This window comes from Athene cunicularia (assembly GCF_003259725.1).
Source record: "Athene cunicularia isolate RWA chromosome 18 unlocalized genomic scaffold, athCun1 chr18_part1, whole genome shotgun sequence".
NCBI classification, from domain to species: Eukaryota; Metazoa; Chordata; class Aves; order Strigiformes; family Strigidae; genus Athene; species Athene cunicularia.
Window position 1 is genome coordinate 4,875,365 of NW_020799123.1, and position 15,192 is coordinate 4,890,556.

At 37.8% G+C, this 15,192-nt stretch overlaps 1 protein-coding gene across 2 annotated transcripts in view; it reads left to right on the forward strand.

Moving 5' to 3' along the window:
• Positions 1 to 1,082: 1,082 nt before the first annotated feature.
• Positions 1,083 to 15,192, forward strand: part of TNRC6C (trinucleotide repeat containing 6C) — a 91,592-nt gene continuing 77,482 nt past the window's right edge. For both annotated transcript variants that reach the window (XM_026861336.1, XM_026861337.1), the window contains exons 1-2: positions 1,083 to 1,106; positions 2,025 to 2,046. The gene's annotated coding sequence lies outside the window, so the exon portion shown is untranslated. The remainder of the gene's footprint in view (positions 1,107 to 2,024; positions 2,047 to 15,192) is intronic.

Genomic DNA, 15,192 nt, shown 5'->3' on the forward strand with positions numbered 1-15,192 from the left:
AGCATTCCCCCCCCCCCCCCCAATCACCTGCAGACCTGTTGTGATAAAACATTGGAGCAAAGAGTGTTGTAACTAAAAAGGCCTTTTTTAGCAGCAACAACAAAAACTATAAAAAAAAAAAAAAAAAAAAAGGGGGGGGGAATGGGACTGCAGGCTTTGGCAAGTTAAATGTAAAGCAATAGTAAGTTAGGCTGAAAGTAAACTCTGAATAGTTGGAGGACATCATAATAATAGTAATGGTTTCAGCCCATCGGAAACAGAATATTCTCTGTTTCTGTAAGGAAGAGAAATAGTTATAGAGAAGTAAATGAATTATTGATAATTATTTGGAAGGATGATGGGGAGGTTAATTGTTAAACCTGATGGACAAAGAAAGCATAGATGGAGCGGTTTTAAGTAGATTTGCTTCTTGATTTGGGACAATTTAGGTTAAATTTTAACCATGATGCTACTAAAACAGGCTTGGCTTGTATTCATGCAAATTCTAAAGCTGGAGTTTATAGGATGAACGTAAAATAGGATTATTAGAATTCATCTAGGGCTTAGTTTACAACTCTTTGAGAACAAAATTGATGCACATGAGAAATTAATACAGTATGTGTTTGATCAAAAAAAGAATAGTTAGAAAATAATGATCTTTAAGGTATATTGTGAATTGTAACTGTTTAAAGCCAACAGAATTTGCATTCATTACCTGGGTTTTGTTGTTGGTTTGAGTTTTCTTTTTTTTTTTTTTCCAGTTTTAAACTTTCCATAGAATGTGCTAATATTAAAGCAGTACTTTGGAGTGATTGCAGAAAGAGGTTCCAAATAAAATTTATTCCTTCTGAATTTTCATTGCCTACTATTGTCATTGGTCACAAGTTTTGAACCGTTTTTTTTAAATGCTTTTATTACAGCATTAGAAGCAGCCTTTTTTAGACACTAGTTGTAGGAAGTTAGCAATTTACCTTCTAGATAAATTTCATCTTACTGAAAAGCTCTCCCCAATCTTTATTCTTATCAGGGAGAAAGAACAAGAAACACAAGAAGAGGAACATTTGATGGAAGAAAAGAAAAAGAAAAAGCAGGAAGAAAAGAAAAAGAAGGAAGGTGCTCAGAAAAAGGTTTGTTCCTGTTGTTTTAAATGACATACTCACTTTTATGTGTAATGTACAGATACTGATTCTGCAGCCTTTACTTCTGTGAATAATTCTGACACAGGTGAGCAGTCCTGTCGACTTCGAGTGAGCCTGCAGTCAGAAAATCTCTGCAAAAACAGTTGTTAGTTCATTAGCACTTCCCAAGCTTCTTACCATCCCCTAATATTGTTACTGCTCCCACAGCTGTGTCTCGTGAATGTTTCTCATCAATGTCAAAGCAAAGTTCACAAGATTATTCTCAGCTGATACTGAAGTGACTGGATTCTGAGGCTGTTGTGGGTTTTCTGTGGTGTGCATACTCCTGCCTTGTTTTCTGGATTTATGTAGTTAGTTTTAATCTTAAATTGCCCTTAGGATGTTGATTGGAATTGATCACTGTCTTTTTCAGTGTAAATTTAGGCATCATAAAAAAGAAAGTGGGTAGATTCCAAACAGATTATAAAAAAAAAAAAAAAAAGGCTGGTCTTCACAAAATGTGCAGTTGATCTGTCTAAGTTAAGAGTGTGGATGGATTCAAAGGATACTGGACAAATTCATTCAAGTTAATTCTGTTGAGTGGGCAGTTCATAAATGCACTGCTTAGTTCAGGTAGCCTCTGAACCTGGAGTGACAGAGGCTGGGTGGGTAGATGGGGGGTACTGTCATGCTGCTTGTAAGGTTTTATACTTTCTCCACAGCATCTGCTTTTCACTTAAGTCAGACAAGGGTCACAATTCTTACATTCCTAATACATGGAGTTAAACTAACATTCTCCAGACCTTAGCTCGAACTAATGCCTGATTTATGCAGGCAATTTCTGCAAAAAGTTAGGCCTACAATTATTAGGTATCATTTTGAATATTGACAAGTATTTGATTTGTTTTGTTTTTTTTTTATTTTCAGGCTGCTGAACAAAAAACCAAAGGTAAATTCATATTTATTTTATGTGAATCATTGGATATTTTTGTAAGCTTGTTTAAAAAAGAATTGGTTGTAAATTCTTTGTGTCTTTTTAATAGGGGGGGAGTATATCTTACTAGGAGAGTTCTGTTCGTAAAGCTTTGAGGAGAGTTGGGATTCTCAGCATAAACTTTTATTTTGCTTATCTTGCTGGGTATCGTATGACACCTTTTCGACAAGAATATATGGATTTCTGTGAAACATAACACAACGTATGGCATCTTTTGTCTAATGTCAAGACAGATGTAGCTTTCCATTTAGTTGTTAGTAGTTATTTATCTATTTCGAAGACAACTAATTGCCACCAAAAAGGGTAACTGTCTCCCCGTGCATGCACAATTCAACTCAGTTTACTGAGTAAACTAAATTCATTGAGCTTAAGAGAAAGCTGTTTCTCCCCCCACCTCTTTCTGTGTGGGTTTTCTGCTTGCTAAGTGAATTGAACTGGTTTGCAGCATGGTCCAGGAAGCAGCAGAGATAAGCAAGGCATTCTCCTTTTTGGGGCAGTGAACTCTCCTAGGTGCCCTAGGAGAAATGTTAATGAAGCTCTGGCCTTAAAGGTAAGGAACAGAGTCGAGCTAATGCCTCTCTTCTGCAACTGTTGGCTTATGGTTCTTTTATCTAGTCTGTCCTTTGATTTGCATGGCACCACACAGAACTCAGGGCTGTGGAACGATTCTGAACTAATTAATATGCAGTTATTTATTGCTGGGTAATTAGGTGACAGACAGGCAAGTAGAGCTTCACAGATTCCCAAAGACTGGGAATTAGAGAAGAGCCAAGACTAACATATGGGGTTGACAAAACAACTTATGTTTGAAACACTTTTTATGTATTTATACAGCAGAAATTAAGAATTGCTTCAGTAATACTGAATTCAGAAAAATAAAGTTACATGATGAAGAAATTAACAAGTAATTTATTGAAACTCTGTCCTTTTCTTTCCAAATTCTCATTACGTAGAAAGTACAAAATCAGAAAATTTTAGTCTGAGTTCTGTTGATCCCTGTAAGCCCTGTAAGATCTCATGTAGTTTGTAATACTGGATTTTGCTTTCAGGATAAGAAGGCAGCAGAGGTAGCTAGGCCCTTCAAAATCTGAAGTACATTGAAAAATGCAGAATTAAGATACATCAGAGCAATTTCTATCTAATGGAATATTTCTGTTTCCACAGTATTACTTGTTTTGTTCTCTGTATCAGCTCGTTACTGTGTGGAAAGGTTTCACTGTTCTATAATGTATTATAATGACTTTTTAATGTCATAATTCAATGGCAGATGTTTTTGCTGTCAAAGTAACTAAGTTCATTTTCACAAAGTGATACAGTGCCTCTTCATTTCTGTTAATATTGAAACACAGTGCCTTCCACTTTCCTCTGTGGGATATTATTATTTCTGTCTTTGTTGTGACAGCTTTGTTTTTAATTGCTTGAAAATGTCAAGTTTAAGTTTTTAGAAGTAGCATAATAACTTCAGTTTTCAGGTATGCTTGTGAGTTTGTTTCTTTCAAATTTAGGGACTCTGTTTCACTGATTTCTCCCCCCCCCCATCTTTGTATTTAAGCATGATATACTATGGCTATAAAACACAAATTGGGAAGAAGACAACAGTAAATAAAGGTAGTTATATAAAAGATTAAGCAGTTCTAGCTTTTATAGTTTCATCTATTAGAAGCAGTAATGCACCTTTTTGTAGTTTGGCTTCACAGGAAAGAGTTGACCTGGCCTTCAGAGCAAACAAACCTCTCCTGTTCATGTTCAGTGCAGGGGTTAGGGGCTGTTTAGTCATGAGTGACCACTCTTTTAATTTCCTTTGGTGAGCAACTACTAGTTGCTTTTAAGGTTGATCCATGGGAGTGTTTTCTTTCTACTTTGATACTCTTCTCTTAATTTATCTAGGAGAGATGTATACAAGCTTACGATAGGTAGTAGGAATTTGTTAAAATATAGAAAATATTAATTCTAAATTAATGAGGGGAAAAATTGACAACTTTTTAATAGAATTTTCAAAGTTGACTGTAAACTGTAATGCTGTACTGCACCCAAGTATTTTATTCTGATACATTTTCAAGGTTGAGTGACAAATGCTACTAGAACTAAAAGCAACACAGGGATTATCATGGAATTTAGTAGTTAATTTATTTCATATGTGGGGCACAGCAGTTAAATTCGTTGTAAAGACAGGACGACACAGTAAAACAGGGTGAATTGGCTGCAGCAGGTACTGCATGCCAGTGTATGGGATATATTAAATCAAATATTAAAACCAGACTGGAGCTGAACCTTTTGCAGAATGTTACTATATCCAGGTTTTGGTAGGTAAGGTCTTTATAAATGTGAGTTAAAGTAGTTTCTTGTGGTAATTTAGAAGAAAAAAATTCCTTCATTTTATGTATGTGTCATTCAGTTCTGCAACTGGCTTGCTATAGCAATGAGAGATGTTTACACTGGGTCATGGGGAAAAAGAAATTATACTACTAGAGATGGGATATGGAAGGATTTTTCAGCTTCTTTTTTTTGCTGATTAGAGAGTGTTTCTTACTTGCTCTCAGTTGTATTTTTGAAGGAGAAGGCACTTTCTTGAAGTAACTAGGATGGGACAAACAGTGGAACTTGATAAGGAAAGATTAGCCCTTTTGTTTAGCTTATTCAGTACTAGAAACCTATACTATGATCAAGGTGCTTTTAAATTTTGATTGTCATTTCTCTAGCACAGTGGAAAATGTGGAGATACAGTCCTATCTAATAATTAACTCATATACTTTGTAGTTCTAACTCGCTGTAAGATGATACCTGCTCTTGCATGTTCACTTGCTGGTGAGGCCTCAGGAAAGAGAAACTAGTAAGGAGGAAAGAGGTTTCCTGTGGGGGTGTGTATATGGTGTGTTGTCAGTTAAATATTGCTCTGAGGCCTCAGACAGAGCTGAATGTTTCCATTTGTGATGTGGAGCACAAAACCCTTCCAAAATAAACACACATTTCCACCAAGAGAGGAAAGGTATGTGGCTGCTTCTGGAGTTGCTGATCCAGGAATAGGAAGTGCTCCCTTACACAGCTCTTGTGTCTATTTAAACAACTTAAATTATTTTTTCTGTTTAAACAAGGATCCAACTCTTTATTTCTTCTCTACATAACAGCTTCTTCAGTTCCTAATTTTTTTCTGCAACATTGTTTGCCAGAGTATTCTTGTTAGGCTGAATCTTTTATAAATACCCTGTTGGCAACAATTCTAAGGAATGTGTGAAAGGAAGAAGGATTGAAGAGCTGATAAGTAGCTGAAATGTTTCTCAATTACTTGAAAACAAATGAAAGTAGTCTTCCAGTTCAGCTGGAGAGGAGCACTGCAGAATTAGATGAGGTGGGAAATGAACATGCTTTTATTGCCTGCTGTGCATTGTACTTCTGTGTTACTGTTCTTTTATGGTAATTTTTTTGAGAACAGGACTATTGAGCACAGCCTATTAGTGTTTATTTTAAATGTGTAAACTCTTGCCAGTTTATATGCACTTGATAAAGAAACTTTGTGTATAAAGGCTTTTGTAATGAAAACATTCAGCAGTAACTACCAGTAAGAGTTTTGTACTGTAAATAGTCACTAGTATGGTAAATGGCTGTTACTTAATAGCTGCGGGGGACTTTAGATAGAACTATTCTTGCACTGAATACTGTGAGGTCAGTGCATTTTGCTGCCTACTTTTCTTCTGGCCATCTTGCTGCAGGTTTAAGTCAGCACAGGTGATCAATTCCTTGACTGCTTTACTCCCACCGAGCTGAATTCTCCGCACTTTGTCTAAAACCAAGTTAAAGTGCTGGTATAAAATGGTGTAAGTGGTTTGTTATTCATACATCTGCTGTGGTAGTTAAAAGGCAAAGTATCTGTCCATTCTGTAGCATTATCTACAATGAAAGTAAGTGTTAAATCTGCAAACATAGAGGTAAGAAGTGTTAAGCATGTACCATTTTTAGTCTAACAAAATATTTTGGTCAATATTTGATTAGAAATGTTAGTCTAGAAAATATTATTTCCCTTGAGTTTAAAGGGGGAAAAGTCCTCCGCCTGTGAGGACAGGCTGAGAGAGTTGGGGTTGTTCATCCTGGAGAAGAAAAGAGAAGGCTCCGGGGAGACCTTAGGGCGGCCTCCCAGGACTTAGAGGGGGCTACAGGAAAGATGGGGAGGGACTCTTTGTCAGGGGGTGTAGGGATAGGATAAGGGGTAATGGCTTTTAAACTGAAAGAGGGGAGATTTAGATTAGATTTAAGGAAGCAATTCTTCATTATGAGGGTAGTGAGGCCCTGGCACAGGTTGCCCAGAGCAGCTGTGGCTGCCCCCTCCCTGGAAGGGTTCAAGGCCAGGTTGGACGGGGCTTTGGGCAACCTGGGCTAGTGGAAGGTGTCCCTGCCTGCAGCAGAGATGTTGGAGTAGATGCTCTTCAAAGCTCCTCCCAAACCAAACGGTTCTGTGATTCTAAGCAGAAACGGCCAGTCTCTGCATCTTTGAACTTCACGATCCTTGTAGGTCTGTCTTTAATATGTTTCATGACACAGGACTGTGAAGAGAGATTTTGTCTTTTAAAGGGGAAAATGGGAACTTCAGCACACTGCTTATGGGATGAAACAGGATTGCAGAAGCTGGAATAGCTGCAGTGTTCCCGTGATTCAGCAGCCCATCAGCTCTGCCCATCCTCCGTTAAAGTGGTAGGATGGATCCTGAGCTAAGCATCATTCTCTTCCACTTATGGTCTGTTTGGGGAGCCTTCCCTTCCCCCAGGCTGTCTGTGCTGTGTGTCTTGGGACTCTCCACCATATGATGACTTTGATATGCGACTTAGAGTCAGGAAGGTTGTCTGCAGACTGAAAGATTATTCTATCAAGGTAGACACTTTACATTTTATTTTGGGAGACTTAAAAGAACTGAAGGTATTTAACAGTATGTGGTTGCTTGATAAGTCGTTTGTGGTGTTGCAAATGTTGGCATACTTTCTTCAGATTCTTTTTAAAATTTGCAAAGCATTTTTTTATATTACAAGCAGTGCTGTATATTTTATTTGGAGGAATATCATCAACTGTATTATGGGAGTTGAAAGATAAAGAGTGGATGAAAAGATCTGAGATTTTTGTCCCCTGCTCTGGCATTTCTGTTTGAATGTCAGATACCTATTTGGATGTGGCATACCTTTCTTCAAAGCCAGGAATTTTAATTTCCAAATCAACCACCTAGATGGTTGCATAGTTTTGAATTGATTCTTTACTTACCCTGCCCAAATGGGCTGTTACAATGTTCTCTGCTTGTACTCATTTGGATGTGAATTACCTCCTGTAACTACTCTCAATTATGCTCATACAGAAATGCAGTTTTATTTACATTGATTATGTGCTTGTTCTGGCTGTGGTAGATGTTAAGAGGTTTAATGGTAGTTCCATAAGAAATAAGGAAAACTAAACTTTTTAGAGAATCTCATCAGTATTTTAAGTAGAATTATGACAGTGTAACACAATCAGTCTTATAAAAAAAAAAAAAAAGTTAAGTTTTGAGTTTTTCTAGTTTGTCATATTATTGTAGGAACCAGCAGAGGTTTTTACATAATATTAGAAAACATGTTTCAGCCTACAAATCAGGTATGATTTACAACAGACTTACAACCTCTGACTCATGTGAGTATATATAGCTTTTGCTTGAATATCTGCCTCTGCCATCTTGTTAGTTAAATGCTGTGTTTGTACCAAACTACTGAACATTGCAGTGACAAAACGTGCCATAAATCATCACTGCAGAAGGAGGGGGGAGCGCTGCAGTAAGTTCTTCAATTAGATCTTAATATGCAGTCATTTGATATCCTAATGATAGCCTATTGCTGTATGTTAAGGCTTTATAACACAAAACTGTTTTCTTTTTGATAAACGTTATCGTGGTGGTGTTCTGCTATTATAAGTGTCTTTAAACATGAACTTGTTCTTATAACTGAGATATCACTTCTCTGATAGAGAAGTAATTATGATTTTACAATCTGCAAAGAACAGAGTATGAAGATAATTTGTAAATTCTCTGCCATAATACTGGGTGGAAAGGAGGAGAAAATAAGGAAATATTAGAGCAGAAGAGAGGAGAAATTTGCATATTCAGGCAGACAAAGCAAGAAGAATGAGCTGGAAGGCTTGGAGTTAACTAGCACAGAAAAAAACTTTGGTTTCCTGCTTATTGTTTCAGGTGGGATGGCTGTGACAAGCCATCTTGAGTTTCTGGTGGCAGTAGTTCAGTGCTATTTAATACATTTTTTGCTCTCACAAGTGTAAGCAACATTGAGTATGATTTCAAATCAACGTTGCCGTTATGAAGTTAAGGAGAAAAATTTAAGGTAAGAAGTATGTGTATGGATAACCTTTGCTAAACTACAAGCTATATTTGGCTTTGTAAGCACTTTCTCTGTTGATCTTGCTGGTTTGCTAGTCCAAGGCATTCAACTAGAGATTAGTTGTGGCACTGAGAATTGATGTCTTTTTTTGCAGGAGAGGGGGTTTGTCGGAGCTGGACACACTGAGCTCTGTGACCAAGGATTGACAGTTTTGAAGGTTTAAGTCTTCTGTGAAACTGTAGACTCTTTATCTTTCAAATAAACACTTTTCGGACAATGAGGCACCAAAGTAGTTAGTACAGGTTTTTGGCAAAAACATTTCTCTCTTAAACACACACAAAACTCCAGGGTTATTTGAAAATAAAATTGAAACCATGAGATATATTCTTCCTAATGTGTTCCTGAACTGAGCTGGATCTACAGGACAGCTGGCCCTTGAAGAGATTCAGAGTGCTTTGATGTCTTTGCCTGGAGTCGCTGCTGCTTCTTACGGCTCAAATAAGCATCTCCAGTCCCATCTCAATCCCATGGCTGCCTTGTAAGGTTTGCAGATTCCTCACCTGGGAATAGAAAAGTAGGTAAGAGCTCAAATCAGAGATCCTTGATATTCTTAGTACTCCTTAGAGGTAGTTTTTAATCTCCTTAGAGATAGTCTGTTGTAGTTTGCCATCATGCAAATTTAGGCATGTGCTTATAAATACAGACACAGTATTGCTCTAGTCTTCCATGTGTTTTGTCATTCCTCAGTTTCCTCAGTTAGGAAATGATCAGGGTTTACCAGATTGAGGGTAGCAATACCCTGACCTGTATATATTTAGGTTTAAAACTGGGTGAAAATGGGAGTTTTCAAACACTAGACAGTTGATTGAAGGTATTTTTCAAGTGCTTTAAATGCTGTAAGGGTTGATACCCTGCTTGAAGGCAGCAGGATTACATGCTTTCATCAGATGTCTCTCTACACTGTCCGTTGTTGAATAAATTTCAAGCCTGGGACATTATATCTACGAGAGTACTCTGTGAAGAGAGAATAAGAACAAATTAGATAACACCAGTTTGACTTTTCTTATCTAGAGAACTTAATTGTCAGGGTGCCCCTTGGTGGTAGTGCCTCTCAGATAAATCCCTGGCTTGCTTTCTGAAAAACAAAACAACTGCCAGTACAGTTGTTGACAACTGTATATTCTAGAATATAAATTTTAACACAGCCACACAATGATAATAGTGGTAGTTATGATCAAACTGCATGCTGTTTTATGGTTATTTATCTGCCCACAGTGTGTGCTTTCATACTCGGCAATAGACTGCTTTTTCAGTAACGGGCATTGCCTAATGTGGTGTATTTAAGCATGTAGACTGTGAAACAGTCAAATTGCTATACTTTCTGGCATCACAACAGTTCAGACAACAGTGTATGTTCTGTTCTTCTCTTGGTCTGCTCATCAAACGACTATTTTCCAATTATAAATAATTGTGCATTTTTCCATTTTCACATGTCATTGCTATGTTCTGTATCTGCTGGTAATAACAGACAGGGAACGCCCACCCTGCATCTCTTGGTTTTCTTATCTACCTAGCAGACACTGAGATTTGTTTTCTTGGAAGTGGCTTTATATCATAACTCACCTGTTTTATCAGTGTAGTCCTCCTTTACTTTCTGAACTAAAGTCTGTCATTTGCTTTTACCCTTCTTTCAAATAAATGTATATATGAAGGCAGTTTCTTGTCTGCCTTGAGGATTGTCTCATTTAGGTCATTCCTCTTTGGAAACTGCTGTTGTGATGCCTTCTCCATGGAAACCTATCAGCTTTGATTTACTTGCAGTGTGACAACCACTTTCCATTATGAAATTGTCATCTTACTACCTGGAGGAGACTTGTATCACATATGAATAAGATATCAGTTAAGATCTGCAAACCATAAGCTTGAAGAGCGGTTCCTCAGGAAATGTACTGGCTCGGTTTGGTACTGATTGTTTTGAGATATATGCCAGTTTTCTTGATCCCTACCTTGAGAAGGATGGAACCAGCTTTGTACTGTAACACTAGTACATGCTCTTGGGGTAGCTACTCCACAAATGCTGAAGAGGGTTATCTTGGGAAAACAAAGGAAATGAAAACATGTTTTGATTCTTTTACACTGTTTGTGAAGCCTTTGGCCTGAGGGACCTTTGTTCTTCTGTTGATTATCTGGTGTTAACATTCCTCTACTCTGAAAACCTAGGCAGTGTCTGTGTTTTGCTAGATTATTTTAATCCTTTTCCTGAGTTGTTAAAGGTGGTAGCCCATACTTTACAAATCCTCCAGGACTACTTAAAATGTCTGTTCAACCAACTCATGCTCTGGTAAATTCTCTGAAGCGTTCTGGTTGGGTTTGCGTTGTGCATCTGATCTTTCAGGTTATTCCTGAACTGGTTTAGGCAGCGTAATGTGTATTAGCATCCTAAGAGGTAGTTACTCATGAGGTTGATTGCAGGTCCAAGATCACCATGAGAGGAGGTGATTTTCTTTTGAAGCATCTGCCCTAGCTTTGTGGCATGGCAGCAGTGGCCCATACTAAGCAGTCTTGTGGGACCTGTGTTTAATAGCCTCACTAAATGCTTTGGACACTCCTCAGCTGCCCTGAGCATGTCAGCAACTATTATTATTGTTTGCCTAAGGGCAACGGCTGAACATGAAACATGATTCAAGCACTTGATTGTCTCTTCCCATGTTAACAGTAGTTCTCCTCTGTCTTATCACAGAGTTTTCTGAAGATCCGCTCTGCTTTCAGGACGCTTCTAATGTTTCCGACATAATTTCCAATTTGGCTGCTTCTGCTGTCTCTTTTTTCAGAAGTCTTTATGGAGCTGGACTTTTCACCTTTCCAAGGCCAGACAGGCTCTCATGAAGTTCTGTTTTGAAGCACCTGAGTGCTTTTTTGAAGGCTCCAGAACTGAGTCTTCAACTCCATTAAAGATTCAAATGCCACATTAAAGTCTTAGAATTGTCAAATTAGATATATCTGTTTAGATGCGCAAGAAAAGATTGTCTTATCCATCTCCCCACTGCCAGACAGGCCCAGCAGATGTTCTTGAAAGGCATTTTGGTTATTGTTGGAAAGTTGTCTTCGTACACAGCCTGAATAGTCTTTCCTATAATTTAAGCCCATTCTTTCTTGGCTGATTTGCCCAGTATGTGGAGAGCAGATCTTTCCCCTCCTCTGCAGGGGCCTTTTTGTGTATCCACTTTTTTTTACTTAAGAGCCCATTCAGTTTTTCCTCATGCTAGTGTTTGCAAGCTGGTTTTCAAACTATAATAATTTATGTTCCTCTTCTTTGGAAGTCCTTCCAGTTAGTTCAGAATTATTTTCTTAAATGTACTATCTGTAATTGGAGGATTATTAACTAACCTTTGAGTTAACCTCTGTTACTGTAACCTTACTACTGCTGTTTACAAGTAAAATCTAAGGCTTATTTTTTATGCTTTTCAGGTTCACTCCATTGTACAGCTCTTTAATCCCAGCCGTTTCATGGCAGTGCTGCTGCTGATTCTTCTTGTTCAGTTATCTCTCTCTGAACTCAGCTTGATTTAAGAAGCTCCTAGATTTCAGATGCCCTCTTCTCTAATTCTCTAAGGATCTTGAATGGATAATGTGGAGATTCTTCTTCCAGCTCTCCCCCTTTCTCCTTTATGTTCGTTAATTATTTCCTCTCTGCAGGTAGTCCTCTGATGTATACATTTAAATACATTATTTGCTTTAATTTTCCAACAGTTTCCACTGGCAGTTGTTTAGGTCTGATTGACAAACGATGAGAAAATTTCCTGATTGTGCTGGAGGTGGTAGCTGTCCAGCTGGATTTTTGATTCTTTTCTGATGTATGTATGAGGGAGGCCCTTCCCTTCTGTTCACTCTGGCATCTGAGTAGTGACTCTCTCCTCAACAAGAGAAAGACTTCAGAGTGAAATAGGCAGAAGATAATGTATTTAATGCTGTATTTCTGACACAGACTCCATCATAATTCATATCTTGCTATCTGTCATCTTCCAAGAGTAGTGATTTAATTTTTATTCTTTGCCATATAGTTGTTTCTAATCTTGTCCAACAGTAACTGTGGGAAATAAAGTGGGAGGTTGTCTTCAACCGCCTCAGTTGTTTATCTGTTTCTTCCCAGAAGGGATCAACCAGACTGTGGGTCCATGCTCTTCACCTTTTTTGTCCCATGTCGACTAGCCAGTTCCAGAACCCATGTATCTGCCTCATTTTTCCTTCATGGTACTTCTCAGAAATCTGGTTTGCCTTGTTATGTTGTACTTTTTAGTGTACAGAGCCTGTCTGTAGCTCTGTCCAATATTTCTCTTTGACAAATTTCCCCTATATTGTATAATAAAGATACAAACCCCACTAAATTTTCTAAGGTGACCCTTCAGTGTCTGGCTGCTGCTTGCTGCTGTAGCCTCCAGTTTTCCAGTTCAAAAGACAGCTGATCTTTCAGCCAGGTCAGGTTTATCTTCTCTTATAGTAGGTGAATGAGGCTTGTAGTGGAAAACATAACTTCTCACTGTGGTCACCTGGGATCGCTTTCTGGCTTACTCGGAATAGATTTTTCAAAAAACTTGTTTTTTGACTTCTAATACTATAACTAAGGGTGCCTTTTCTTGGCATCTGGGAAAAGATCCTTCCTAAACTCCACTGTGGAGTTTGTGATCGTTGTCCTTTTTCAGTTTGAGTAGTTACAAGGGCTGTGGTGATGCTTAGATCTCACTGGGAAGCCCTGTAAGTCATTCACACTTCAGGAAAGAGACTTCTGCCATGAAAGTCAGTCCACCTTGAAGAGGGCCTTCTGTCGTGGTTGGTTATGGTGGGGGCATGAGCATCAAAGTGAAATCACATCAGAATTTCACCTGTAGATGTATGGTTTGCTTATATTATTCTAGACAGAAAATGAATAATGAGACAAATAGAGAATAAAGATGGTTTGGTTTAGTGACACAGAACTAAAACTCTTGAGAGTTTTGAAGGTATGTAGCAATACTTTTACCAAGTTGAAAGTTCAATTTGAAAATGTTTTAAAGATTCTAAAATACTAAATTACTGTCTTAAATAGTGTTCTCACTATCTCTTCATGGTTTATAACATCCTGTCCAGATACATTTTTGTGCAATGTTAGGATCACTGAGTCAATTCCATGACCGTGCACAGTATTTCTCTGGTTTGGTCCTTGAATACTAATTACATTTTTGAATATGAAGACTTTGTGATTTGGTGCCTTATTATGGTTACTAAGACTTAAAAAAAAAATTAAGTTCTAACTTAAAATTTCTGGATAATAACTTTGTTACTATGCACCTATAAACACTTCAATCCATAATCACATTTTACTGACACTGGAATGTAGGTGGGATGTTGTAAAGCTTACCTTGTTCTGCTTGAATTGTCGCTTGCCTTTCACATTTGCTTTTATGTCTGTTTTTAATTGATATTGAGAAAAAAATTAAAAATACATACTTAACATTCTTTTAATGGAAGTATTGACTTTTCTATGGGTGTTTAACAGAACTGGAACTGAACCTTGGGCTTGGGCTGATGTCATTGTCATCGGAAGGGCCAGTGGCAGATATGAAAATACCGTGTGCTCCCCCTGCTGTTAATTGCTGCCTTCTCACATATACACAAGAGTTTCTGTTTGAAAACTAATCGTATGGTTTGTAGTTCTGAAAGGTGATTAATGTAGATAAGGCCCGGTTTTGCCTGAAGTATTTTGGAGTCTTTAATATGACTTTATCTTTAAGTCAGGGTCATTGGGACAGCTTTAATACCATCAGTTTGCAATTATAACTTGCACTTTATTTACACTGGGAACTGGGGGCATTTTAGACTTGCCTCCTAGCTATCCTACTATAAATTGCAAGAAACTACTTTAAAAAGCGAGGCTAATAATACATTGTTAGGTAGATCTGTAAAGCCCTTACAGAGCTGTTACTTTTGTGGCCTGCTAGACAGGCATGGTATTTTCCTCCTTTGCTCTTGGACTTAGCGCAAAAAGCTTTATTTTCTCCTGCCTGCAGAATCCCTGTCGGATTTTACTTTCCTTTTATTTAGGAAATTTTCCTGAAGAATCTGAAAAGGAGGAGGTCTGGAAACTGCTGGAACTACTTTCTTCATGTTTCTGAATAGTTTAAATCCTGTCATTCATATATAGCATTAATGCACAATGGCACTGGAGACATTAAAAAAAAAAATTCTGTTCAGCTTAAACTGAATTAATGAAGTTTGCTTCAGATTCTGTGTTGAATCTGAAAGGAAGAGTTTGCTTCAGATCCTGCAAGTTTTGCTATCGGGGAGATGAACTCTTAGTTCAAAAACCCCACCACCTTCCAGTGAATAGACTGTCTTTGGCGAACTCATTCAGAAAAACGCTATTTGCATATTAAATGTCATGTTTAGCTTTAAGAGGAAGTATCAAAAGAACAGAAATACACATTTTAAGTTAGGTGTATTTTCTTTTCTCCCCTGCTAGATCAGTCTGCAGACTTAAGCAGTAGTTTGTTTTTGCTCTAGAGCATGACTTTAATTGGGTTTATCTGAGTAAGGGATCATTCTTACTTTTGGGCTTCAAATTTTTCTCTGCTGCTCATTTCTGAAGGCAAGAGTATGACATTTCCGTAGGACTGCTTGCCTTTCCAATACTAGGAACTGCATCCAAAATAGGATGTAGAACCCCAAGCATTTTTCTAGATATAAAATATATGGAATTTTGTAGGTACAGTCTCCTAAAGTGTAATGA